Below are 25,881 nucleotides of genomic sequence, written 5' to 3'. Positions count from 1 at the left end.
GTGGTTAATGATGTATGTGAATCGGTGGTTCCTGTTTGGGAAGGAATCAATAAAATAGCTAAGAGCGTGAAGACAGATCCAGGTGGGGTATGTGAGAAAGACTGATACGCCGCTTGTATTTTTCTTTATCTGGAACCCCATACCCCTATAATAATGGGAGAGTCAAGGATAGGCCCCCCGCTTTATCGCCCCACGAAGGGTGGTGGGTCAAGAAAAGGCTCCAGTAGGTACCCAATCCCTTCTCAGGGAACCGTACGTGATACTCTCGCATCATACGGCTCCGTCTCGAGATAGCTGATGAGTCGGCCCTTGTCATTCCCCCATGACAACTGTTTCCGCCCTTCGGCCTCAAACTTTATTCCATTGGCACGGATATCTTGGTGGTGTTCAGCGGTTTACCCAAATTGTTCGCTTCGCGAACAATGGGATCTGCTTGCGGTTCAGAGAGGGCCTGTAGGGCCCTTAAGCCTCGCAAGCGCTCCCCTTTCTTATAGAGAACCGATATATCCCACGTATGTGCGTATATATTACCGAACGCGTGTCGGACTAGCTTGCGCATGTGGTGCATCTGAAGCTGGAGGATTGGTTGTGGGCCCCAGCAAGCTTTCTCGCATCCAACGCTTGGCGTTTTCTTCTCAGAAAGCGCTTCGCGTTCTCTTAGGGCCTTCGCCCCGAGAGGCGGCTGAAAGATTTCGTGCTGATAAGCGGGACCCCCGATACGACGGATAGAGTGCTTATCGGCACGAAACCAGGATACCCCCGGGATAAATTGCCCCGTAGGGGCGGGCCTAAGGCTCCCCCCTGGTCGGGGGGAGCTGGCCCCAAGGGGGGGCAGGGGGGAGACGGGGGAAGGGCCGGAGGCCGGTTTCCCACGGTCGCGGGGGAAACCGAAGCGCTTTCTCCCCGCTTTTCTTTTGCGCGCTCCGAAGGTTATCCGGAGCGCGTTTCGCGCTTACCCCGTCATTTCCCGGGCCTCCGGCCCCGAGGGGGGACGGGGTAAGTTAGTGGGCACTACGTGCTGCCCATACATGTTCTTCTTTGCGTCGCCTGTAACCTCTTCTCAGGTCCCCGGGGCCTTTACCACGCGAAATTGCCGGGAAGGGAACCCCGAGAACGCAATTTCTCCCATTGCGCCGGCAATTCGGGGGAAGCCCGCGGCCCGACCTCTCCGCTTCCCTCTCTCGGGGGGAGCCCTCGGCCTCCCGCTGCGCGGCGCAAACGAAGATTCTGCGGACTTTGTTCCTCATTTCGTGAGGAACAAGGGTTCGCAAGAAAGAACCTTTGTTCTCCGGGGTTGATCCACCACAGCTTTGTGAGTGCAGTCTGGGCGGTTGATGTGAGTAATTCGGATTCGAGCCTTCTTCTCTTTCTTCGTGCCAGGGCAAAGCTTTTCTCTATCGACAATCTGTAGGTCTCTGGAGAGCTTGACAATCGGCAAGGCCTTGCCACCAAGGGCCAGCCGGCAGAGCGGGCCGAAGGTAGCGGACCAGCAGATCCTGGTGGTCGGCAATCGCCCAGACTTGATACGGGCTGTCGCAACATCTGCAATAGGACGGAAGGCCTCTTGCGACGGGGAGGTAAGGAAAGCGGGGAATACAATAATTTCCCTCTCCGAGGCCTGACAATGTCTTTGCTGCTGACGTTCGATAGGCGGGCGTAGTGGGTTGGACGGGCCGCCTTATTCCTAGTGGTGATGAGCCCCCCATCCCTCCGTCTTTGGAATTGTCAACAGGCGCCTTGATCTCAATGCTTCTGCCGGGACCCCGTGGTTACGGGGAAGCGGATACGGGGACCTCCTCCGTAACCAGGGAGCCGTATCCGGGGACCGGGGTAAGTGCCTATCCAACCTCCCGAAAGCCCTTACACCCCTTCCCGCTCCCGGGAGAAATGGCCCTATGGGGCAATCGGGCCTCCTATCCTAAAGGTCCCTCACCCGAACGGGTGGGGGACGGGGTAAGCGCTATGCGCTTCCCCGCTCCGCCCTCCAGCTTTGAGCTGATGACCGAGCGGCGATAAGGTGCTGTTAGAGCAATACCGTCCGTCTTGCGGCCTGTGGCGTTTTTCTAGTGCCCGCGATAGGATAGTTTGCTAAGGCCGCCTTCGAGGCTGGAATTCCCCCCAAACCAAACATCCTTCGGGTGCCCGTAGTGTGGGACTAGCTGTTCCTTCGGGTGCCCGTAGTGTGGGACCAGTGCCCTATCGTCAGTGTGGTACTAGCTTTTTCCAACCAAGTCACAGTATCAGGACTGCTGGTGGCACGTGGTAGCTGATGGCGGGCCTCCCGTTGTCAGAGCTGGTGCGAATTGCTCCGTTCCCCAACCAGATGTCTACTCTGCGAAGAGCGCCACGAGCGTAGATGATTCAGTGGAACAACCATCGGGAATCACAAGCGACCAGGCCAGGGGTCAATGACAAAACCAGAGTTGTCATCGTCTAAAAAGAACTCTCGTTGTTACTTCGTCGAAAAAGAACGCTTGGCGGGGGCTTACGGCCTTCAGTGTGGTCAGTACCGGATCGTGTCAGGCAACGAAGCCCTGCGGCCATTATTCATCCAGCTACGCCCCAGGCCTTTTGCTCATGTGACTTCGGTGGCCATTACTTTATCAAAGCCTGGGAGTCAGCTGAACATTTTCGGCGGGCGGTGAGAAATTCTATGTAATATATTGTACCCGCCTCCGGTTGGGGTTGATGTTACACAGTAAATTGGCCTTTTTGCACTGCTCAAGGCCAACGGAGAGCACGTGAGTTATACGATCCCAAATCTTTCTGACTAACCCGTAAGGGGCGATGCCTAGTAGGAAGCAAGCCGTCAGCATGTCGCTTCGCGCCCTATTTATTCAGTCTAGATCATTTCTGTCCGTGGGACAGGTAATAAGCAAGCGACCTGTCGATTACACACACGGCTTTGCCTTCTGGCTTTACGTTTACGCCCTGATCTGTTGTCAGCGTTTCCTCGTCGTCCAGCCCCAACCATCGTGGGTTGTTCTGGTCAACCATATTCTTGTATTCCGGATTCTCTCGGCTCTCCGACGTTTCGTTCTCTAGCCGAATCTTCGCGATCCGGCTCGTGGAGGTGGATGTTACATAGTAGGGGCGATAGGACGCTTTCCCTTCGCTTTGGGTCCGCCCGCCCCTCTCTAAAGTCCAGCCTTTGTGTATTAGGTTGAAGAATCCTGTGTCGTCGGTCCCCTCCTTTAATATGGAGATTAGGCGGTGCCGATCGATCGTATCGTAGCACTTCCTTCCGGCAAGTCAAATTCGGGACATAATAGATATCCATATATCCATCCAGATATCTATCTAGATAGATAGATATCTATTCGATTACTTGTCTTATGGCCTCCTAACTTACGGCCTTGGCGCTACTACTGCGAGCGGTCCGAGTTCCCTCGACTTATTTGGCTTGGGGATGTCGGGCTTGAACTTGTACGCACTTGTACGGAGGTGCGGTGAGGACCTCCCTTTCAAACCAATTTCGTTCTTTTTTTTTGAATCAAACGTCGTTTCCTTTTCTGAGCCCTCCGGGTTTCGGAATTACCCAGTTCGGATTCGATTCCGGCTGCCAAGAGCAGTCTTTTGTCCGTAATTATACTGAACGGGTCGGTCCTCCATTTCGTTTCAGCGACTCCTCCTACAGCCGGCTTCCCGGAACCGACCTGCTAGGCTTTCTCTCGAGACCAGGGCGATTATCCCGGTCAACCCAATTGGTAGCTGACGAGTTTACGTCCATCCCCGGGCGTCGGGTACAATCCATTTCCCCGCAACCCTTGTAGCCGTCACCTGGAATTCGCGCAAGTGTGTCCGCACCCCCTAGACAACACGAAAAAGGTTTTTTCGCAGCTAAACTCCTCCACCTAGGAGCACCCTTTCCTGCATGTCCATACAATACTCGAGTAGGCGGGGTGAAGTCTTGCGAGGTGCCCACTCAGCAGAGGACTCCCCGCCAATTCCAAATAGGTCACGGGTTCGACGAAAAATGCTATGCTTACACACAAGACTACCCTTCACCGAAAGCTTCGCGGGGACTATTCAAATTCGACCCTAGCCCGCCCGGAGGGGTTTACTGCACAAGGCTCCTGCCCGCAGAGGGCTTTATCCCAGCGAATATCAGAGGCTCAGCTCCGCACAACATAGAGATTGACACGCTTTCGGGAAAAACATAAGAGAGTGAAATATCCGGCATGCGAGATACAGCAATCGTGAAAGATTCACCAATTGGGAATGCTATTATATACTCTTTCTTAGAACTCTCGATACTGGACCAACCTACTGAAATGCGAATGGGAATTAAAAACGTGGTCAAGACTACCGAAAATGAGGGGATACCATCTGTACCTATAATAGGATTGATGTTTGAATGAGGAAGCCACCGAATAGTTTCCGCGAATTAAGATTTGGCTGTGGAATTATCAAATCGTATCCGAAAAACCGGAAGATACGAAGGAGTCATCAAAGAGGCGCACGGACCAATAATTCATACCCGTCATATTCCGGAATCGAGAGGAACCGGAGGAATAATGCTTCCTAACAAAGGACGCAGAATAGGACCACTGAGGTGGAATTCCGCTAATGACGTCATCGATATATATATATATGCTCCTATGATAATCATAGGAGTTTGTGTCTGTGTCTAGGGCTTTCAATGCATGCCGTTCTCAAGATGCAGCAGCCCTGCCTTTCAGTTATCTCCTACGGAAAGGAAATCTCACTCGGAAGGGTCTTCGACATGAAAAGACGGTGTCCTAACCACGGCGACGAAAGGGACTTGGCTTTACCATTCTATTTGCGGAACTTCCTGTCCTGGATAAGTGCCTTTCTATTTCAGATTTTCCGTCCCGTTCCCGTAGCTTTTCCCCTCAGCCATTCTATTTACGAAATTCTCTATAATTTCATTGAATTTCAGAGAAAACGCTTCACGTTTTCGGCCCACCAACTCATACCCCTTACCCATCCCCTACCTTCCCTTCCTTTCAGAAGAAGGAAAGCTGCCTCGGCAGCATTGTTGACGCCGTAGCTACTGCGGAGCTCCCTGGAATGGTCCGAAAGAAACCGATTACTCTAAGCAGGTCACTGATGCTAAAAGAAATGTGCCTTTGTTAAAGACAGACAACTAAGACACTTTGTGGGTATTAAGTCCGTCCTGCTACATGAGAGATAGTAGTCATGGGGCATGCCAAACGCCGCTCCGTGATTTAGCTACCCGGCATGCTTGTATGTCGTTACATACTATACATATTCAGCCGCAGCTCGGACCCCTGAATTAGAACGCTGTACCAGAAACCTTCTCGTTCAGCAGAAAGTGGATTCCTAACGTCTACTCACTTTCTCTAGAACCAGGGCTTGTGGCATGCTCTGTTGAGCTAGAAGGACTAGGATAGATGATAGCTTCCCCTCCGTAGTGAATCTTCTGGTTGTGGCAAAATCTACCTTTCGTAATTTAATACCGCAAATTTCTGCATCATTTCTATGGTACACACTTTAATGAATGTGCATAAGTAGTCGGTTCCTTCCTTTGCCTAAGATTTGGCCGTTTTCCCTCAGACCGAAATTTCGTATAAAGAAAAGAGGGTTGTTCCGTAGTTTCCTCAAAGCTCTCCGATTTCTATTGATCCCTTTGCAAAGAGCGGGAGCGAGCAGGAGACATCTCCCCCTAGAAATGAAATATCGTGTTACTCATGGTTCCACTCTATCCAATACCGTAAATGCTACTCGACTAAGCAGGGACAAATGATGATAGGTTCTTCTTACCGGTCCTGAGTACGGAGGTTCGTTCTTTCTGGCCTGGGTGTTTGTGCCTGACCGAAGGACACTGAATGAACGAAGGAAGGTATCTCGAAAGAAGAGGGAGCTATCACCAATACTCGGTTATTTCCGTACACAATGGTTAGAAAGTTCAGTTTCAACAAGATCCGACTGCTGAGGAAGCTGACTGGGTAGAGCTGCGAGAAAATACCGGCGAAACACAATCAATGGTCTTCAACGGCAAGGGTCTGGGGGAAAAGCTCCAAGCGGATGTATGGTGATATGCCGATGCTCCTACAGGGCTCAGTAGGTAAGAGGACCGTATAAGCCCTAAGTCTTTGATGCCCTTGTGGGCGCTACACGAGTAGAAGATAAAAGCGGTTGGCTACTGGTGACCCTCCGTTCCCGCTGCTGGCTCTATAGAATGCCGCTGGGTCTAGTTGGACGACCCAGAACATCATACTACGATGAGGCTACCCACCACGTCTTATTCAGCATTTCCGTAGAGGAACGCGGCATATCCTTGGATGCGATCTTGACCAACAACCAGGTTTGTTTGGAAGTTCTTGTTGAAGGGGCGGAAAGAGTCTTCGCTCATCCAGAGAATGCAATGATTGAAGTCTTTGGGTCAGCTTAGACACATTCATTAGCTCCAATTCTTGGTTGGTGTATACGAGAAGAGGATGCGGTATTCCTACGCCCCCTGCCGTGTCTTGCGCTTAGCGCTCAGTCTCCTCATGTTCATAGCCGGTTCTTACTCCTACTAGCCTAGTTATGCTCATACATATTAGCTGTAACTGTCAATGGGATATAGAAATTGGGATGGTGCAAAACCGATCAGCAATTTCGGGATCTTCGAAACGGCCTTCGGCAAAGTCTTCGAATCGTCCCGGGATCGGGTCCCAAAGGGACGTTAGCGCTCTATCCCCTTTTACGCGCTTACCCCGCCGCCTTCGGGGACACCTTACTGGTGGTGGGGGGTCGGGTTGGTGGGGCCGAAAACTATAGCGTTTTCGCTGAAGCCAGAGATGAGCAGGAGAATTGGTTTCTTCGGAATGGTTGGTTCATGTCCCTTTCGTCTAGAGGCCTGGGACATCGTCTTTTCATGTCGAAGACACGGGTTCGATTCCCGTAAAGGATAACGCCATGAATATCAAGAACAGACCTCGTGTTGGCGCCAGCCGACGCAAGTACCTCTAATGCTAAAGCAGCATTTTCGCCCGAATAAAGAATTTTTTTTATGGATCTGGTCAAATATTTGACATTTTCCATGATTCCCTTTCTCTCAGGCATTCAGGGAATTTTCTCGAATAGAAGAAATATTACTACTATGTTGATGCTAATTGAGTTGATGCTACTGGCTGTTAATTCGAACTTTCTGGTATTTCCTGTTTATTCGGATGATACGATGGGTTAATCACTCGCTTTACTAGTGTTAACGGTGGCAGTTGTGGAATCCGCAATTGGGCTGGCCATTCTGGTGATAACTTTTCGGATTCGCGGGACTATTGCCGTAGAATTTCTTAATTGCATGAGAGGTCGAGCGCTATTATTATCGTTGTGCTTCGCTTTTCTCTATTGAATACGGAGTATACTTTGGCATTGAGGGAGGTACGATTCGAATCTCTCTTTCGAAATTCAGCGGATTTACTGAAATGAAATCAAACGCTTTTTTCATTTGGCCACTCCCGCTTCGACTTTCTGAGCCAAGATTGGGGTTTGTTTTGATACGTGAACCCGTCAAACCATATTACTGATCGATAAATTGGGAAATGTGGTTAGGGCTTGGGATCAGATCAGCAGCTAGAAGGGGTCTCGAAATGGGAGGAACACATTTCCCGGGCGTGCGAAAGGGGGGACTTGAACCCCCACGAGTGGCCTCACTACCACCTCAAGGCAGCGCGTCTGCCATTCCGCCATTTTCGCTGCTCTTATTGGCTTTGCTGCCTAACAAGATTACACTGAAGCAGAAATTAGTTCGGGAAATTTCGTAAATAGAATGCCCCGCTCTCGAAGCTTTTTCAAGAGCTTCGCTCGGCCATTTCTGGTTCCTCTAGGGGAGGGGTCTCGTTATATCTGGCACAAACGACATCGAACTTTTGGCCTGCCAAATGTGAACGGTTTCATAATCAGCCCTGGAACTATTTCTGAAACTTCAGTCCCAACGGATTTCACTCAACCTATCTACACTAATGACTACCTCCCATTCATTTTCGTTGCCCATCGCAGTCACGCTCTTAATGATAGGGTTTTCTAAACTAAAGATTTTCGGGTCATTCCCCGGGTTCAATTCGGATTCGTTCATTGCTTTCCTTTCTCTCTGAACGTTTCTCTCAGAATGATTTCGGAGATGGTATCACCGACTTGTATCGTTCGAGCAGTTATTGTTTGCAAAAGATTACACCTCCGGAATTGGTGGGTTACTGGGTTTTCTGAATAATTGGTGTTATCCGTACCTTTCTCCCATTAAACCTTCCGTACTAATCAGATTAATCCAAAATAAATTGGTTTGCCACTCCTATAGGAAGCCCCGTCCCTACTCCCATGTGTGGTATTCATCTCCGTTCGGCTCTCGGAATCACATCCAATAATTGGAACAGCTTGCAACATCCAACCATATTACCCACTCCATCGCTTTCAATCGTTTTTCGTACCCCTATCGAAACGGAATGGTTTCATGCAACATCGTCGATAGGTTATTCAATTCCGTTCTCATTTGTATATCTTACAAAGGTATTGATTGGTTTGCGAAAGTTAATAGCCAAGCGATTTCAAAGAAACCTTCAGGCCTACCTACGAGCCCCGCATTGGGGACGATTTGATGGGTAACCGTTGCGTGACTCACTATTTCCAGATGAGCATTCCGTTTTAAGGACGTGGTTTGCTCATTTTTCTCTCCATTAGCCGACCGGGGTCCGGCGAAGTGTGGCCCCCTTTCTATTCCCTTTTTCTCTCGCATTGGGGACGCGGGTAACCGTTGCGTGACTCACTATTTCCAGATGAGCATTCCGTTTTAAGGACGTGGTTTGCTCATTTGGCGGGGTTTTTGCAGGTGGGGTTCCCCCGCCTTTTTCCCGTGAATGAAAAAGATGAGATAGTCGAATTGGAAAATCGATTGGCTTTCAGCCCAACGTCTGCGGTTCGAACCCGCATCTCACCCTGGCTGCTTCGAGGGGCACCTCTCGAGAAAAATGCGCATAGCCTTTTTGCACTTGGTTGGCGGAGAATGAGCCAACCGAAAGGAAATCAGGTTTTTAAACGTGGCGACGAATGCATGGGCATTTTCGGATTTCATTGACGAATGTGGAATCTATCACGAGGTCTTCCCGTAATTTCGATGGAGATTCCGCCTCTTCACCGCCTTCTCCGTACGGGAAAGCAGTAGCTTCTGGACCCGCCCTACGGGCACATCTCCCAACCGAAGCCCTACGGTCCTCAGGTTCGGCTTTCCACTTCTCATTTCCATTTCTATAATTCGGGGACTGTTCTTGCCGCTTGTGTATTTCTCGTAGCCTGCTGCTGCTGTCTCCATCACCACCATCGAGTTTTGCTTCTAAAACCATTCCTTGATTCTTGAGTGGGCATCTTCACTTCAAAAGCATTTCCTTCTTTCTCTCTTTTAGACTGCTCAACCTCGAATCTCTTCCTTTGGACTTCGGCTCTAACCCTTTCAGCTTCAAGCAACCACGCATTAGCGGTGGGAGGAGCCGGCTCAGAATCTTCTCAATCAGAAACATTGGCTGGGGATGGCAGATTCCCCGTACATTCTTGACACTTCGGGTTGGCGAGAAAGGTCTCGCCAAAGTTCGCCATCCGCCAAAGGAAGTGAAAGTTCTCCCTCCCCTTCTCTCGGCTTGAGAGGTGAAAGTACGGAGCTTTAGGAGGATAAAAAGAAATAGAGGGGTACGATGAAAACGTTATAAAAGAAAATGGTCCGACCCTCGGGAATGGCCATATCGTTTTCTGTAACCGCTTGCCAATGGGCTTTAAATCCTCTGTAAATGCTCTGTCAATCACATTTTTGAAAAAAACCCTGCTCTTAAATACCATATTTACCCTTCTTTCTTTTATCTAATAAGGGCGCCACCTGTACAACCCCTGCTCAGTCGGGCACTTTGCCCCTATTGCACGATCCATTTGGATGGCAACTTCTATTATAGAGGCCTTTCCCAAGCAAGCAAGCAAGCAAGATGTCCTCTGTCGATTATCCTTTCCCAAGGCTGGTCGGAACGAAGGCGGCCGGTCTCTGCCTTTCCCAAGCCCAAGGCTGGTAATAATACCTTATCGCGTGCGCACCTGTACGCGAGGATCGGAAGAATCTGTGAATTTATCCCCATCTATCAGCTACAGGCATTTGGACTGCAACAAATGCATTCGGCGAGGACTTTCCGGCTCTGTCGAGAACTTGGTCGGCTGGTCCTTGTCGGCTGGTCCTTCCCTTAATTTAGTATTAGATTTCTTGTGGGGCTTTGCCCTGGCCTGTTTGCTTGGCTCCCCCCATTCAATAATACCCTGCCCGCCAGCATAAGCTTAGGCTAGCTTACAACAAGTAAAATCAAAGAAAATCAAAGATGCGGTTGGCTGCGAGGAAAGCGGAACTAAGGCGCTAACGCTTTTGCTTCTCCCTTGCCTTTTGCTTTTCCCTTGCTTGGGAAGTCCTTTTGCAAAGTATTCTCCCGGAATCGCACTCACCTAAAGCTTTTATCCCTATTAGCTAGGCGGTCCACGTGCTGACGGATCTTTCTCTCTATCTCTATCTGTTGGTTGCCGCTTCTTTATGGTTCTTGGTAGCCCATTCCCTGGCTTGTTCCCAGGGAACCCTTCCAAAGAGCCATGAAAAGTAGGTCAGGGTGGCTCTGTGGTTTAGCTCGATTGCTCGCAGTGGTTCCCGTGAAGGAATATGAAGAAGTCCAGGTTCTGCGCCAAAAATTGCCAGTTCCCGCATTTCTCCGGCTTCTTTTTTTCTTCAATTCCGATTCGGAAATTAGCCGAGAGAGATCAATCGCGGAATAGAATAAATGGCCAACCCGGCAAGGCTCATGACCCGAAAACTGCGGGTTCGAATCCTGCCTCTGCACGGTTGTCAGCAGTAAAAAAGCAAACGAAGATTATCGTATAATAAGAATCCATGAATATTCAGGCGCGGTTACTGAATACCTGAGGCATACCCAGCCGAATCTGCTTCGTTCCTTCCCCATGAATACGAAGTGGGCCGTACGTACGTACCTTATCTAGCGATTAACGCTGATAGGTGGGCGTCTACAGGCCCGGCCCGATGAAACCGGTGGGGGGTTTCAGTTAGTAGCAGAAGCTAGAGTTCTAGCGGCGGATTGACGTGGCAGCAGTCATTCGACCTCCCCATGCTATCTGAGTGGAAGTACCTCACGCTTCCCCTGGGCCAACGGGGACCGGACCAATGTGATCTCGCCTTGACGTTGGCGGTCCGGCTTAAAGAGAAACCTGCTCAGACAAAGGCCTTCTCCAACCAAGAGTCACACCTGAATGAAAATTCAAATCTCCGAAAATAGATCATTTTGCAATCGGGCTAAAGAGCAAGTGCCTCGTCTCCAGGCTTTTGGCCCGCCCGCCCCTTTAAGTCATGCTTCTAAGCAATATAGATGGGATCGTCCGGTTAGTCCATGAAGAACGAGGAGAGCAGTCAAGCGTGAGCGATCGGGTGGTGGGCCTTCATCGTTGCTCTGGTTTCCCGGCTTCAGGGTCGGATTCGACTGAAGAAAAGATTTTTTCGACTCAAATATCGGATTAGACGCATAATTGAAATAAGGCCCGAACAATCTCCCCGCCTAGCTTCGGTCGTCTAAGGTCCTTACTCCGCTTCCATCGGCTAAACGCCGCCTTCGGTCAGCTCAGCACTAGCTTCCGACAGGCTTACTTAGGCTGCTGCTGTCAATATTTGTCGTGGCTACGGCCCTACAGTCAGCCTCCGTTTACAGCCTTGTGGTGGAGGATAGGGCTTCGGTCCTGTGACCCCCACTAAGGGCCACGTGGTTAGGGAGTGGGATTCGAACCAACCCACATCATTCGGCTTTTGGGCCGATCGATCTACCAATTAATTCACTCGGAACCCCATCTAGGTAGCCCTCGCTTGCCAACTTATTGCCGGGTCGGCGGCTCCCTTGATCTTCAGTTCGTAAACGTCCGTGTGCTGGCTTAAGAATCTACTGTGAGAGGTGCCCCGGAGACAACTGTGGTTTGAAGAGCAGCTCTGGACCCACAACATCGATACAGCGTGCCGTTTCCGTGACCGGTATAATAATAAGTTTAATGGGTCGGGAAGTAATGAGAATAAATAATAATAATTAACCTACTTAACTCAGGGGTTAGAGTATCGCTTTCATACGGCGGGAGTCATTGGTTCGAATCCAATAGTAGGTAACCCCGAAGCTCGAGGGAGGTGAGGAAGGGCCATAGGTCCGAATCCAGTCACCTTGACACCGGAATCGGCAAGCGGGAATGAACAACAGCTTTCCGCTTCTTTTTCTTCCCCTCCAATTCAGTTGGAGCTTTCCGCTCCTTCCTCCTCGTGGTTACTGCCGAATTGAATGGGTCGAATTCTCTTTGCACGGGAACGAACTGCCATTAATATAGAATGAGAAGAATAAACAACAAAACCACGCTACTCCTCGATGTTTCTCCGAGCACGGCTTTAGTCTCTGCTGTTATGGTCATACGTGCTAAAAACTCCGTCCACTCCGTTTCCTTTTTCATCCCCGTTTCCCGCAATACTTCAGGTTCACTCCCTTTGTTAGGTTCTGACTTCTCCGCTATGATCTTCTTAGTGGTTTACATAGGCGCTATTGCCGTGTCATCTTTATCTGCAGCGATGATGTCAGATATCAAAATAGCGGAAATTCACGAGAATGTATTGCGCTATTTACCAGTAGGTGGTATTATTGGGCCGATTCCCCGGTTGGAAATTTTTGTCACTCCAGATAATGATTACATTCCAATACTACCAACCAATCTGAATACAACCTATCTGAGATACACGGTTTATGCTGAGAGGATACAAAGTCGGACTAATTCGGAAACATCAGGCAATTTACTTTATACCAACTATCCGGTTTCGTTCCCGGTGTCTAGTCTGATTTCATTAGTAGCCATGATCGGGGCTATAGTATCAACCATGCATAAAACTACTAAGGTCAAAAGACAGGATGTGTTCCAACAGAATGCTATGGATTTTCGGAAGACTATCAAAAGGATACGCGAGAATAGGCAAATACAAAATCTTGCTGCCAAAGGCTGCTGCCAGAGCCTCATTTTTCCCATCTCTAATTCCATGGGGTTCTTCCGGGGAACCGATGGCGCTTAGCCCGGACCAACCCGAACCGAGGGTCCCTCCCCCAACCCCGAAAAGGTAGGAATCTGTTCAAATCTGGTATCGGCGGACGGTCGGGGATCTCTATGTCGGGTGTTTGGTCTAACCCCTCACCTGGCCGAAGGGAACCTCTCAGCAGCAACAGATAGATTTCCGTTTCGCCTGCAAAGCGCGAGGCTGGAATCGTTCTTTGGAGAACACTTAGCCCAAGGTTGGGAAGCTTGGATCCGGGGTACCTCGTTTGAGGTCCCGTTCGCGACTTCTGCCCACCGGGGGATAGACGCTCGCGGTTCTGGCGGCGAAGTGGTAACCAAAACCTATCCGAAAGGATGGAGTTTCGAGATTGGTCAGCCTCTTGGGGCTTACTCGTCTTGGCCTTGCTTTTCTTTGTGCCACCATATGGTGGTCCGAATCGCAGCCAGGAGATCCGGTTATAATAGGATCTTCAGAAATTCTGGTGTACTGGGAGACGACCCAGTAATAGGTGGCCGCCGGGTGGCGAATATATATCGTTGATTATGCCCCGTATAGATGTCACTATCAATTCGAGTAGGAGCCAAATATCTAATAATGGTTCTTACGAATCTGCCAAACGATTTATTTGGCGGAACATTGATGTGTCGCCTATCTCTCCTAAGTGGATAACCGCCGTCCGTAGATCATCGGCGATAACTTTATCCCCACTGGTGGAGAGGCTCCGGGAGTACCGTGAGGTACGGATAGCCGAAACTTATCGACTATTCGGAGCCGGGTATAAGGTGCTTGTTAAGCCCCCCAGACACGGGCGTTGGCTTCGGCACAAAATAATGATGCATTCACCGTCGGGACCTTTTCCGATCCCGTTGCAGTGGTGGCTGTCTATTGGTCAGACAAGACCACGTGACGCATCACATCAAGCGCTTCTTGGCGGCCATTAGGCGTTGGGAAGAGTGGAAGGTTGACTTCCGGAACATACCGATACTCATCTCAACGAATGGGTCCGGGACGGGAGAAGTACGTCCTTTCGTCCTGGGTAAGACAATGGACTGACTATCTCTCACCGAGACTGGTAGAGATAATGGAAAGGGGACACTACGACGTGTCGGTGTGGTGGAAAGCGATTAATGTCGTTCCCACATCACCGGATTATCCGAGGGCTGTGAAAAACAGTCAGTCAAAGGTATGGAACTATGTTCCGCATCTGGGATGAGGTTTCCGCACCGATACGGGGTCCACGGGTGCTAGATGAGGCATCATCTGGCATCAAGCCTTGGGTCACCCAGAAAGAGCAGGAAAGGCTCGGATGGGGGTAGGGGGGGAGGATGAGAATCGGCGGTTGGCATCCGGTTCAGTTCGGAGAAGAAGGGTTGGCATGTTTATGTGTTCCGCACGTCAATATCGAAATCCACGTGTCCCTTGAGATGGGCAAGAAAATAAGGCTGCAGGGAGTGCAGTTCAGAATTGACGAACCGAAGGCAGGGATAATCCCTGAAGAGAATACACGAGAAGCGTCTGGGAATTGTGTATTCTAGAAGGGTAGTGGTCTAATCCACGGCAACCACTAACTCCTCCTGAAGGCTAGAGAGGGGTAGGGAACGAAAAACTACTGACAAGGTTATTCAGATTTCCACCCTCTTGATCAACTACGAAGAAGAAAACATGACAAATAAACGGAGTCTTGCTATCATGCTCACGGTGATAGGTTCCTAGAGTCAACCGGTCTCCGGGGGCTACGGCCAGAGGTAGAGCAACGATCGTTGGGCAGGCTCTATGGCTGGTGTGGATGGCGAAGGGAAAGGGTCCGAACGCCCGTAAGGGTGGTTCGCCTGGCTGCGTCGATCAGAGGTAGTTCCGAATGGGACCATCCAATTCGGCTGGTAAACGCCTAAAAAGACGGGACAGTTGTCGGGAGAGACCTTGCGGGCTTTTTTAACTTGTCAAATCTCTTTCGAGAAACGGCTAGTTCTAACTCCGGACCAGCGGCAGTTGAAGCTTACTCGGGAGCATCATAATATTAATGATCAACTCCCACTTCGCATCGAGCGGATTAGATTCTTGATTTGCTAGATTGGCTAGAAGGTGCTTCTAAGGCCGAAGAGAATAGGGAATAGTTGGGTTTTCGGGTTCTCTATCTGTTTCATAAACAATGGCTAATGAGCCGAGCACCTCGAACCCGCTTGACGAGAGAGATCCTGGAAGATCGAAGATCGACCGACCCCTGATAGATTACGCGCGACATCGAAGGCACTTGGCACGATAGCTTCTTTCTTTGATGAGCTGGCCGAAGGGCAGCAAGGGAGTTAGAAGCTGGTCTGAGGTCGAAGACCGAAGGTCCAATACGAGATGGAGCTGAAAGCAACATCGAATGAAGGCATTGAGATTGGATGCTGCTGGGAGATCTTTGCTCGACCTACCCCCCGCCTAATGATCGAGGGAGCTGAAAGCGACTGAGATCGTAGGGTTTGTTTGCCAAAATAATGGGAATGGTCGATCACTTCGAGGCGAAATAAGAAAAATTGTTTGTTGGCTCTCCGAATAAAACATGATAAGAAAGAATGCCTTTTTGAATGAAATGGGTTGTTTGGCTTTGTCGAATCCAAATGGGGGGACACGAAGCAGAGGCAATCGACGCTGAGCGAATGAATTCAAACCATTTGTTTGCCAATAAAATTCTAATTTCATGAAGAAATTGCTTATTTATTGACCCGAATGGCTGAAAGAAATGACCAAATTGGATGAATAATTCGCCCCAGCAGAAGCTAAAGGGCTATCCGACTTGGCTGGGTCGATCTCTGATACTCCAGCATCTCTGCTCCCTACCGGCACAAGATGAAATATCTCGGGATTAAAGCCGAGAGAGCCAGAGAAAAACGTATAGAATGTGCTCTTCCCCCTGTTGGACTAGGATTATTGCGAAATCGGATTATTGTTATCTGTGCTAGTCAATCATGAAAACAGAGCGATCTGTATTGATCTATAAATTTGCGTATTATAATGGAGCCACGACTGATTTGACCTTTTTCTTCCGCTTCAGGAGAATAGTTCCAATGGTAGAACAATGGTCTCCAAAACCAAAGGTTAAGGGTTCGAATCCCTTTTCTCCTGATTACCTAGCTCGGTACGAAGAGGTTGCGTTTCTTTACCACAGACAAGTATCATACTGGATATGGGGCACATAGCGCTGGGAAGGTCCAGAAAGATATACAAGGACCAGCTATTGCCCGGTTCGACAGGGCCCTAGTAGAGGTAACCAAGGACAAATGGGCCTCAGCCGCCTATTCTTATTTCCCCCAGTCGTACAAGTTCGAGATACTGGCGTAGCAAAAGTGCGTATCATTTGGGTGGCTAAGGGCACCTCTCTAGGCTACCTCCGGCCGGCCATCCGGGCCATAACAACAAATCGGAGGCGGTTCGCCCTTGGGATATCTTTTCCGCTTTTAGCTCCTCCATCTCTTGTGCCGGACGGGAGGGAAGGACGGTCAATTCCGAAAGATTTTCCTTCCTTTGCCTAAGATTTGGCCGTTTCTCCATTTCCGCCATTTCTTGTTTTGGAAATGGGGGTACTTGTTGGTTCCCTAACGGGAACCCCAGCAACTCAGCGCTTTATCTCCGGAGAAGCGCTTTTGCGCGCTTCGCTTCGAGGGTTATCTCTTTCCGGAGCGCGTTTCGCGCCCCGCACGCCATTTCTCTCGGGAATCGGGGAAGGGAATCTCGCGGCCCTCTTCTTCAACCGGAAGCCAGGCCACTTATCCACCACTTCGCTCTAACTAAAAGGCCGAGGGATGGATGCACTTCAATGGCGCAGCGACTCAGGGCACAAAGCGATGAATTACCGGTAGGGATATGTAGTAAGATAAAGCGTCGAGCGATCAATGGAAGAACACCATCGAGAAACGCACCACTCATGGTGTGCTCTTTGATAGTTGATGATCTGGCAATTCCAAGCAAGAGGGCCGGGGGGACGAGAGGACCTTGCCCGAGGGGGGACTCGATACGGGCCGGTAGGCACCGTAGAAGGAAAGGGAGGGCTGTGAGCCCCCTGCAGAGGGTAATTAGCTCAGTTGGTAGAGTGCCTCGTTTACACCGAGAGAGTCAGCGGTTCGAGTCCGTTATTACCCAAGGTTGGTTTTCCAAACCAAACACTGTAATTATGAATTGAATCCGGCGTATGGTTTTCAAATCCACTAATTTGATTGATGGTGGTACAACCACGGGAATCCCGGAAGGGGCAGAAGGAGCGAGCCCGCTTTATCCGCATGACGAAGAAGAAAAAGCTGAATAATACTTGCAAAAAACGTTATCACAGTTGAATGAGACGGAGGAAAGTGGCAGGCAGCCATCCACTTCGTGTCGTGGATGGCTGCCCGCCACTTTCTTCTCACAAAGCTTCACTGCAGCTCCATTGGCTACACGAGCGCAGCAGACGCTTTGTGTAATTCATCCACACCTGCGATTTCTCCTTCGGACTGCATCGCAGGTGTGGAACCACTAAAAGCTTGACAGATGGAGGCAAGGTTCGCAGAGAACGTGAAAAACGAGCAATTCTTTCTTTCTTGGAAACCGAAGAAAAAGAAGGTGCGCTGTCGCATGGCGTTTTCTTGGTTTATGGTACAATTCAAACTACTAGATGGTCATGAAATCTGTGGACCTTTCAATTCAATTGAAAAGCGTTGGGCGAGCGGCAGGGCGTGGCTCCGCTTGCTGCATAGCGAGTAAAGGCCGGGGGGCGGCTGGCTTCGCCTAAAAACCGATCCGAACTTGCAGATTGTGCCATTACTACTACGAGGCCCTCGAAATGCGACAAGACCACGGGTTGACCAACCTTCCTACTGCCACCGCCTTCAGGTGCGAAGCAGGGAGCCCTAGCCCCCGCCCGGCGCTGCGCGGGCCCGCCACGGCGGCCACTCACTTCATTTTCCTCGAAAGCCTCGTTCAGGCGGAAGATATAGTTTCAACCTTCGGATCTCTACTGGCATAGCCGTGCCGAGTGGAAAGATCCCGATGAAGAATCTACGATGATTCATGACGTTTGGGAAAATAGCTTAGTTGGTTAGAGTGCTGGTCTGTCACGCCAGAAGTCGCGGGTTCAAATCCCGTTTTTCCCGGTGAAACTTGAATCAGATTTCCTACAAGCAACGTCTCTGGGAAAAACCCAGTCTTGACTGCTTCTCGAATTTTCTAAAATTTAGTAATGACACGAGTTATTCTCCCTCCGATGGTCCACCCCGCCAAATTCCGTCCGGGAGGGATGGAAGGAGAATGGGAATCGGGATGATGCTCCGGAAGATGGGAATTATCCGTGCAACGATGCTCCGAAGCGTGGTTATTATCCGAAAGAAGGGAGGGAACCTTCGAAATTTACTAATTAGGGAGGAATGACAGGGAAAAGGGCGACTCCGTGGGATGTCTCGATAACAGAACTGACGGGATTGTACGTGGGTATAGTATCGATGAACATATTAAGAATTTCGCTACGACGCAGGGACTTTCCGAACAACTTTGGGATTTGAATGCGAATGATTGGGAGAGTTGGTTAGGCTGTTTCGACAAGTACAACCTGTCATTGGAGGTGTGGCAAAAAATTGCACCGCAAAAAAAAAGGGAGATTCGATATCGAAAATTTGAATGGATTCAGAGGGATCGGGGGAAGCTTTCTCGCTGAGCACGAATATGTCCTTCGTGAGAAACGAAACGATTATTCCATCTATACCGAAACCCCGTTCCTCAACCTAAAGTTGTGTTTTTTTGCGGTTTGGTGATTTTCTCACCAAACCTGAAATGGGAGTTTATAGATCATTTGAGTTTTTACAAATCGGAAGATTAAGAACATGAACTTCTCAAATAGCTACACCTGGTTCTGGGCCGGTTGATGCGAATACTATCGGAGGAGGAGCGGGATGTGCTAGTAACGGAATACCCATCATGGGTAACATAGTCCGAGCAACACTGGAAAATGTGACTAAAGTATAACCAGCCACTTTATTGGCAAATAGACATATTCCTAAGCCCGATGCACGAAAACCGAGAAGAATCGACTCGACTTTTATTCGATAATTCAGACAGGGATTTCACCACCGAAAGTCCTACCACAAGTAGAATGGCTAAGTCCTTAAAAACACCCAGCGGCGAGGTAACCGTGAAAGGAAAAACAGGGCCGAAGGATTATCATCCATCTCAGCAGCCGCGGAGAGCTCCTCCTGATCCGCGGGCAGATTCTGCTACTTCAGTTTCATGGGCAGCGTCATCGTATGCATCCGCATAGGTTTCGTGGACCTGAGCTCCTTTCGCCGCAATTTCCCCCATGGCTTTCTTTTGTTAACCCCCCCTTCCCTTCTGAAGTGTCAGCCAACTCCTATAATCCTCTTTCCTCCCCTTCCAAGAAAACCATGCTTGGTTGGATCAGTGTGGGCTGATGTTTTGTCCCACTGGAAAAGCCGCCGAATTCGTCACCAACTGGAAAGCGGAAGCGACTCACTGTCTCGTCTCATTCTCGGAGGCGGGGATGCTCTCAAATAGCTAACAGTGCTTTCGACTAAAGTTCCATTTCCTGGCACGACGGAGCTTATACTGTTTATTCGTGCAACGGTGCACGACGCTCTACCATCCCATTTAGAAATGATTCCGCAACCATTTGCGTACTTGAACGCAAACTGAATAGTAGTAATTCATGCTATTCCTCGAACTCAGACCACAGAGCTTCCTAAGAACTGGGAAAATGCTATGAATCTGTTTAAATAGCTTCGCCTCTTGCCCTAAAAGTCGCTCCGAAAATGTCACTTAAAGTCTTTTAACTGGGGGAAACAAAACCCACTAGACGAACAGCTACTAATACCTCCTCGTTATATACTGATATTCATTCCGAACTCGAAACACTAGAGATTGAAATAGCAAATAAAATCAATTCGCGCGTAAATCGTACTTATATTCCGTTGCTCTTCCCCGTCCGTTCTTGATATTTATGGCAGTTTAAAGGCTGGCAAAAGAAAAGGGCTAACCGCATTTCTGGACTTGTGCCGAGGGAGAAGGTTCCTGCTGGCCGGTTTCTTTCCTCATCAGGAGATAGGTTACACCTATATGCTTTGCTTCAGTTTCCTGTTCGGTAGAAGTTTCCTGCTTTAGGTGAGTGCAGGGGAGAAGCAAGGGAAAAGCAGAGCGCTTCCATGAAGGGAAAAGCAGATGGAAAAGCTTTAGGTTCCGGGAAAAGCTTTAGGTTCCGGGAAAAGCTTTAGGTTCCGGGAGAAGCTTTAGGTTCCGCTTCTGGCAAAGGTTTAGAAAAATGGGTTCAAGAAGGTTAGGTTCTTCAACGGCGCCACTCGAGATGGAGGCTTAATTACTCCTCCATCGGGAACCCAGGGGAACCGCTTTGCCTAGCTGATCCTTCTAATACTCAATTCCGGCAACATGAATCCTCCATCGGCAGGGGAACCGCTTCCTGTTTCTTCCTGCCTGCAAAGCCTAGCTTCATCATCTTATTCGTGATCGCTTCCCCGGAATGCTGCCAGCAATAATCGAAAGAGGATTGGGATCGAGGGGAAGAAAAAGAAGCGGAAAGCTGTTGTTCATTCCCATGGAACAGATTCGAAGTCTGTCGGGGAAGAGCCACTTTCCCAACCCAAAAAAAAGTGTTGTTGCCCTCAAGTTTTCCTGCTAGCCCTTGCCGTTGCTAAAAGTGCCATAACATTTTTATTGACCCAATTTCCCCTCTCTCCTCTCATGAAGGCTAGCGTTTTCGCGCGCGGGAACCCGACAACAAGAACGCGGGGTCTACAGGTCAAACGCCTCCAACGAGTGCTACTTTCCCTGCTCGTACGCTGGCCTTCTTGCCTTCAAATGATTGGGTTCCCCGATTGGTTATGACGCGAACCCGCTAGATCAGCCAAAACCATCTGCTCATCCCACTGAAAGCCACTCCACAAGAACGAGAGTGCTCAACGATGGGCAAGCTCCTTCCACTGAATCCGCTGATGCGTGGCTAATCGAGGCTACGAGGCACAGAGCCAAAATCCGGGGTCCCTTCTGGGCTGGGAAACCTGGATAAGTTCATAAGTTCTAGGCCCCTAGAAAAAAACTCTGTTCTGCCCGCCCATCGTCCGAATCATTCGTCCGGAACCGAGCTGCCAAGGCTGGAAGCGAGCATTTGATCCGGTTCACGCGTGAAGGAGAGGTGTAACCACACAGACATTCCGTGGGATGGTAAGGTGGAACCCCCCCATTCCCCTAATAAAATGAATGAATTCTGCAATACGGGGAAGAACGGTACGAAACGATTCCAATGGTTCCCCGGGGTAGGTAGGGATTCAGGTAGGTATGACATAATTTTTTGGAACGGAAATCGAATTATTGGGGGGAAAAAATAGTACTACCAGTTGGATGCAATACATGTGTATTATTTCATTCAATACTGAATCACCCACGGAAATGGCACCTGAATCAATTACCATTTTAACCAATCGAATTGATCGATACGAGTCGATCTTCTATTCCGCTGGATAACCGAAGCAATGGATAACCCAATAGCAGCTTCGGCAGCTGCGACGGCTATTACGAATATGGAAAAGATTTCTCCCTTCATTTGTTGATCGTCAAGAAAATTGGGGAATGCTACGAGATTTCTATTGACGGCATTCGGAATCAGCTCGAGACACATCAGTGCCCTAACCATGTTTCGACTCGTGATTGATCCGGAAGAGCCACCCGAAAAGCAAGCGATTTTCCCGCCATTTCCCGAGCCATTTCTTTTCCGAATTCCAAATCCTGCCATTTTCCCACCTTATAGAATGCATGCATGCCATTTTTCCACCCGAAAAGCAAGCAAGCTCCGATTCGATCCAAAATTCATCGTCGAATATTCCGTATCAGTCACCGACGTTATCGTATAATAATAAGAAATGATTGTTGCTTTCGCTTCCATTACGGGTAGAATTCTTTCATTCTCTCGAAGATCAACGTAAAGTAAGATTAATCGTCTCGCTTGGCATGAATCATTAGGGTTTTCTGGTTCTGCGTTCTCGGTTCCTCGAAGAGATTCCAGGAGATTTCGACCGGAAGGAAGATAAAGGTCTGCCGAAATCACAGCGGGAAGGCCTCAGGCTGCCCGACTCACCACCCTTTCTAGTTAGTTCGAATCCGACTTCCGTTCATTATGACTGCAAGGCTTGTTGTGACGACTTCCAATTCCAACCGTGGGTTTTCGAGCATACGCTGAAAGTGGTGGTGCCTCCCCGAAAATCCCGCTCAAATCCCCGCATCCCGCCGGCAACACAACGGCCCGTAAGTGATCGCCTAGATCTACCCTCGAGGAGGACGAGGGTTCATCAGCGGAGCGGTTCCCCGATGGACTACTGATCGCATCCTCTTCGGGAGGCCCTGCCCCGTGTCTCCTCCTCCATGAAGGGATACATCCATATTGGTTCTGGATTAGCTCAGTCGGTAGAGCAGTGGACTGTTAATCCATGGGCCGCAAGTTCGAGTCTTGCATCCGGAGTTGGGAGCCAAAGGCAAAAGAAACCGAAAAATTTCATAGAAATACTTTCTTTTGTTCACTGAATACGGTCCACCGGGATAACGTGAAGGGAAGCCTGCTAAGCGCCTGAAAGCTCACTATAAGCAATGCCTCAGGCTTATGGAATTCGAACAAGAACTTCAAAATGAAACCTTGAGACGAGTCGTCGGGCATATACAGAAGTTCATAACATGGAGTGTGGTTTGGGCGATGCAAAGCAAGTATGGCTTTGTATCATGGAGCAGTTTCTATCGAACCTCCGAACCCCAAATCACATCATCATTGAATAGGGTTCGGCTCAGAGAGAGTTGAACTGGATCAATGAAAGAATAAATACTCGAAGAAAGGTCTTCACGCCCTTCCCTTCCCTTCCCTTCCCTTCCCTTCCCTTCCCTTCCCTTCCCTTCCCTTCCCGCGTGGAGGAGGAACCGTCCAGTATCCCCTCCGTCTTCAAGTATTTCCTTGAATCTGCAAAAACTATCCGGAAACTCAGAAAATATCTCGTTTCCGCGTTTTTAACCAAAAAACCGAGTTTGATCCTGGCTCAGAATGAACGCTAGCGATATGCTTAACACATGCAAGTCGAACGTTGTTTTCGTCCCTTCATGGAACAGTTGAAAACAAAGTGGCGAACGGGTGCGTAACGCGTGGGAATCTGCCAAACAGTTTGGGCCAAATCCCGAATAAACGAAAGCGAAAAAGCTTCGATAAAGCGTTAAAGCGCTGTTTGATGAGCCTGCGTAGTATTAGGTAGTTGGTTGGGTAAAGGCTGACCAAGCCGCAGATGCTTAGCTGATCTTTTCGGACGATCAGCCACACTGGGACTGAGACACGGCCCAGACTCCGTGGGGAGGCAGCAGTGGGGAATATTGGACAATGGGCGAAAGCCTGATCCAGCAATATCGCGTGAGTGAGTGAAAAACGTCGCGTTAGCGAGGAAGGGCAATGCCGCTTGTAAAGCTCTTTCGTCGGGTGCGCGATTGTGACAAGACTCGAGGAAGAAGCCCCGGCTAACTCCGTGCCAGCAGCCGCGGTAAGACGGGGGGGGCAAGTGTTATTCGGAATGACTGGGCGTAAAGGGCACGTAGGCAGTGAATCAGGTTGAGAGTCAAAGGCGCCAGCTCAACTGGCGGAATGCTTTCAAAACCAATTCACTCGAGTGAGATAGAGGGGAGTGGAATTTCGTGTGTAGGGATAAAATCCGGAGATATACGAAGGAACGCCGAAATAGCGAAGGCAGCTTTCTGGGTCTCTACTGACGCTGGGGTGCGAAAGCTTGGGGAGCAAACAGGATTAGATACCCTGGTAGTCCATGCCGTAAACGATGAGTGTTCGTCCTTGGTCTGCGGATCGGGGGCTCAGCTAACGCGTTAAACACTCCGCCTGGGGAGTACGGTCGCAAGACTGAAACTCAAAGGAATTGACGGGGGCCTGCACAAGCGGTGGAGCATGTGGTTTAATTCGATACAACGCGCAAAACCTTACCAGCCCTTGACATATGAACACTTGACGTATGAACACTTGACATATGAACAAGTGTGCTTGTCCTTAACGGGATGAAACGAAAATTCATACAGGTGCTGCATGGCTGTCGTCAGCTCGTGTCGTGAGACGTTTTTGGTTAACTCCTATAACGAGCGAAACCCTCGTTTTGTGTTGCTAAGACATGCTGCTCTCAAAGGATCAATGTCATCATTCACCCCCTAAAGCAGGAACATAGAACATGGGCTTCCGGCGAACGGTTCCGACGAGCGAGCCACCCGGTAATGGATGGTAAGTGAGCCGGTACCTGGGCCCATGAATCTGTGTTCAGTCTTAGGCCGGGATTGATGACACTCCCTCTGTGCCGATGTTGCACTCACAAAAGACTGCCCGTAGTTCTACTATGGAGGAAGGTGGGGATGACGTCAAGTCCGCATGGCCCTTATGGGCTGGGCTACACACGTGCTACAATGGCAATTACAATAGGAAGCAAGGCCGTAAGGCGGAGCGAATCCAGAAAGATTGCCTCAGTTCGGATTGTTCTCTGCAACTCGAGAACATAAAGTTGGAATCGCTAGTAATCGCGGATCAGCATGCCGCGGTGAATATGTACCCGGGCCCCGTACACACCGCCCGTCACACCCTGGGAATTGGTTTCGCCCGAAGCATCGACCAGGGATCACCCATTACTAAAGTGTTCCACGCCTAGTTGAGTGTGGCCCACTTTGGTATTGGTGGTCTTCTTGGCGCATACCACGGTTGGGTCAGTGACTGGGGTGAAGTCGTAACATGGTAGTCGTAGGGGAACCTGTGGCTGGAGGGAATCCTAAAGGAAGGCGCCAGCGTCCCTCCATTAACTGTACTAACGTCGGTAAAGTCAATTCGTTGGGTAAATGGCCGGGCGCTATGCGCGAGGAGAAAGCGCTATGCGCGGGGAAAGTTAGGCAGATTCGGGCTAACAAGAAATGCACTTTCCCAGGACGGCAGATTACTTTGGCCGGGCAGAAGTGGGCACTTTCCTTTAGGGAGCCACGTGCAAATCCACTGAGAATGGAAATTTCGTATATAGAATCCGCAATTGGACCATGGAGTGCAAATCCACTGAGAATTGTCCAAGGAATGGAAATTCAATCTTGCTTTCTTTGGCGTACCCACCGCGGAAAGGCATCGATTCCGGGAAGGAATTTCGGAATTGCGTATTCTAGTGGATGCGGCAAAGGCTCGCCGCACCCACCAAGAAGTTGGGCTCGCACTATCGTATCTGTTGGGGGAGCGTTGGCTCGCACTCCCCGGCAAGTTGAACGGTTGAATCATGTTGGCACACCATCGACTTTCCCTCGGCACCATTCCACGGGTTCGATTCCGGGATAGCCTTAAACTGCCATGAATATCCCCAGCTTTAATAACCAACACCACAAGACATGCCTGGAAACGGAAGAATGATTACAGAGCAAATGGCGACGAGTATCAAGGGAAAATTGAGGATTCTACAGGACGACTTCGCCGAACACATGGGCACGCTAAGAAACTTCCCCGGCCGCCCGGGGCCAGGCGATCTCAGTGAGCTCTCGGAAACCCTTTTTGTTATCCGTGACGCCACCCTGCCGGATATGCAATCGGTAGCGAGGCCTTTGGTGCAATTCGGACCGCCGTTCGATGAGTTGATGGAAGCTATAGACTGGGCTCTCGCCCCCCTGTGGCAAACCCCGCTTCCAAATTCACGCCGAGGCCTTCAGCCTATCCTGCCCCTATTGACACGAGTTGGGATCAAGTGGGAACTCACCGTAACCGAGATCACCGAAAAGGTAAACCTGGGGTTGGACGTGCGAATATG

At 49.8% G+C, this 25,881-nt stretch overlaps 2 non-coding genes and 1 pseudogene across 2 annotated transcripts; all 3 read left to right on the top strand.

Moving 5' to 3' along the window:
- The first annotated feature begins 17,109 nt into the window (after positions 1–17,109).
- On the top strand, positions 17,110–17,182 carry TRNAV-UAC (transfer RNA valine (anticodon UAC)). The gene has a single exon. It is a non-coding gene; the product is annotated as a tRNA-Val (tRNA).
- A 912-nt stretch (positions 17,183–18,094) lies between these two features.
- Positions 18,095–18,168, top strand: TRNAD-GUC (transfer RNA aspartic acid (anticodon GUC)). The gene has a single exon. It is a non-coding gene; the product is annotated as a tRNA-Asp (tRNA).
- Positions 18,169–23,091: 4,923 nt separating this feature from the next.
- LOC147879444 (18S ribosomal RNA) lies at positions 23,092–24,872 on the top strand (annotated as a pseudogene).
- Positions 24,873–25,881: the final 1,009 nt, after the last annotated feature.

This window comes from Dipteris shenzhenensis, unplaced genomic scaffold (assembly GCF_047967505.1).
Source record: "Dipteris shenzhenensis isolate YYH24624 ecotype China unplaced genomic scaffold, Dip_SZ_1.0 scaf0014, whole genome shotgun sequence".
NCBI lineage: Eukaryota > Viridiplantae > Streptophyta > Polypodiopsida > Gleicheniales > Dipteridaceae > Dipteris > Dipteris shenzhenensis.
This window is presented reverse-complemented; position numbering and strand designations above follow the sequence as displayed.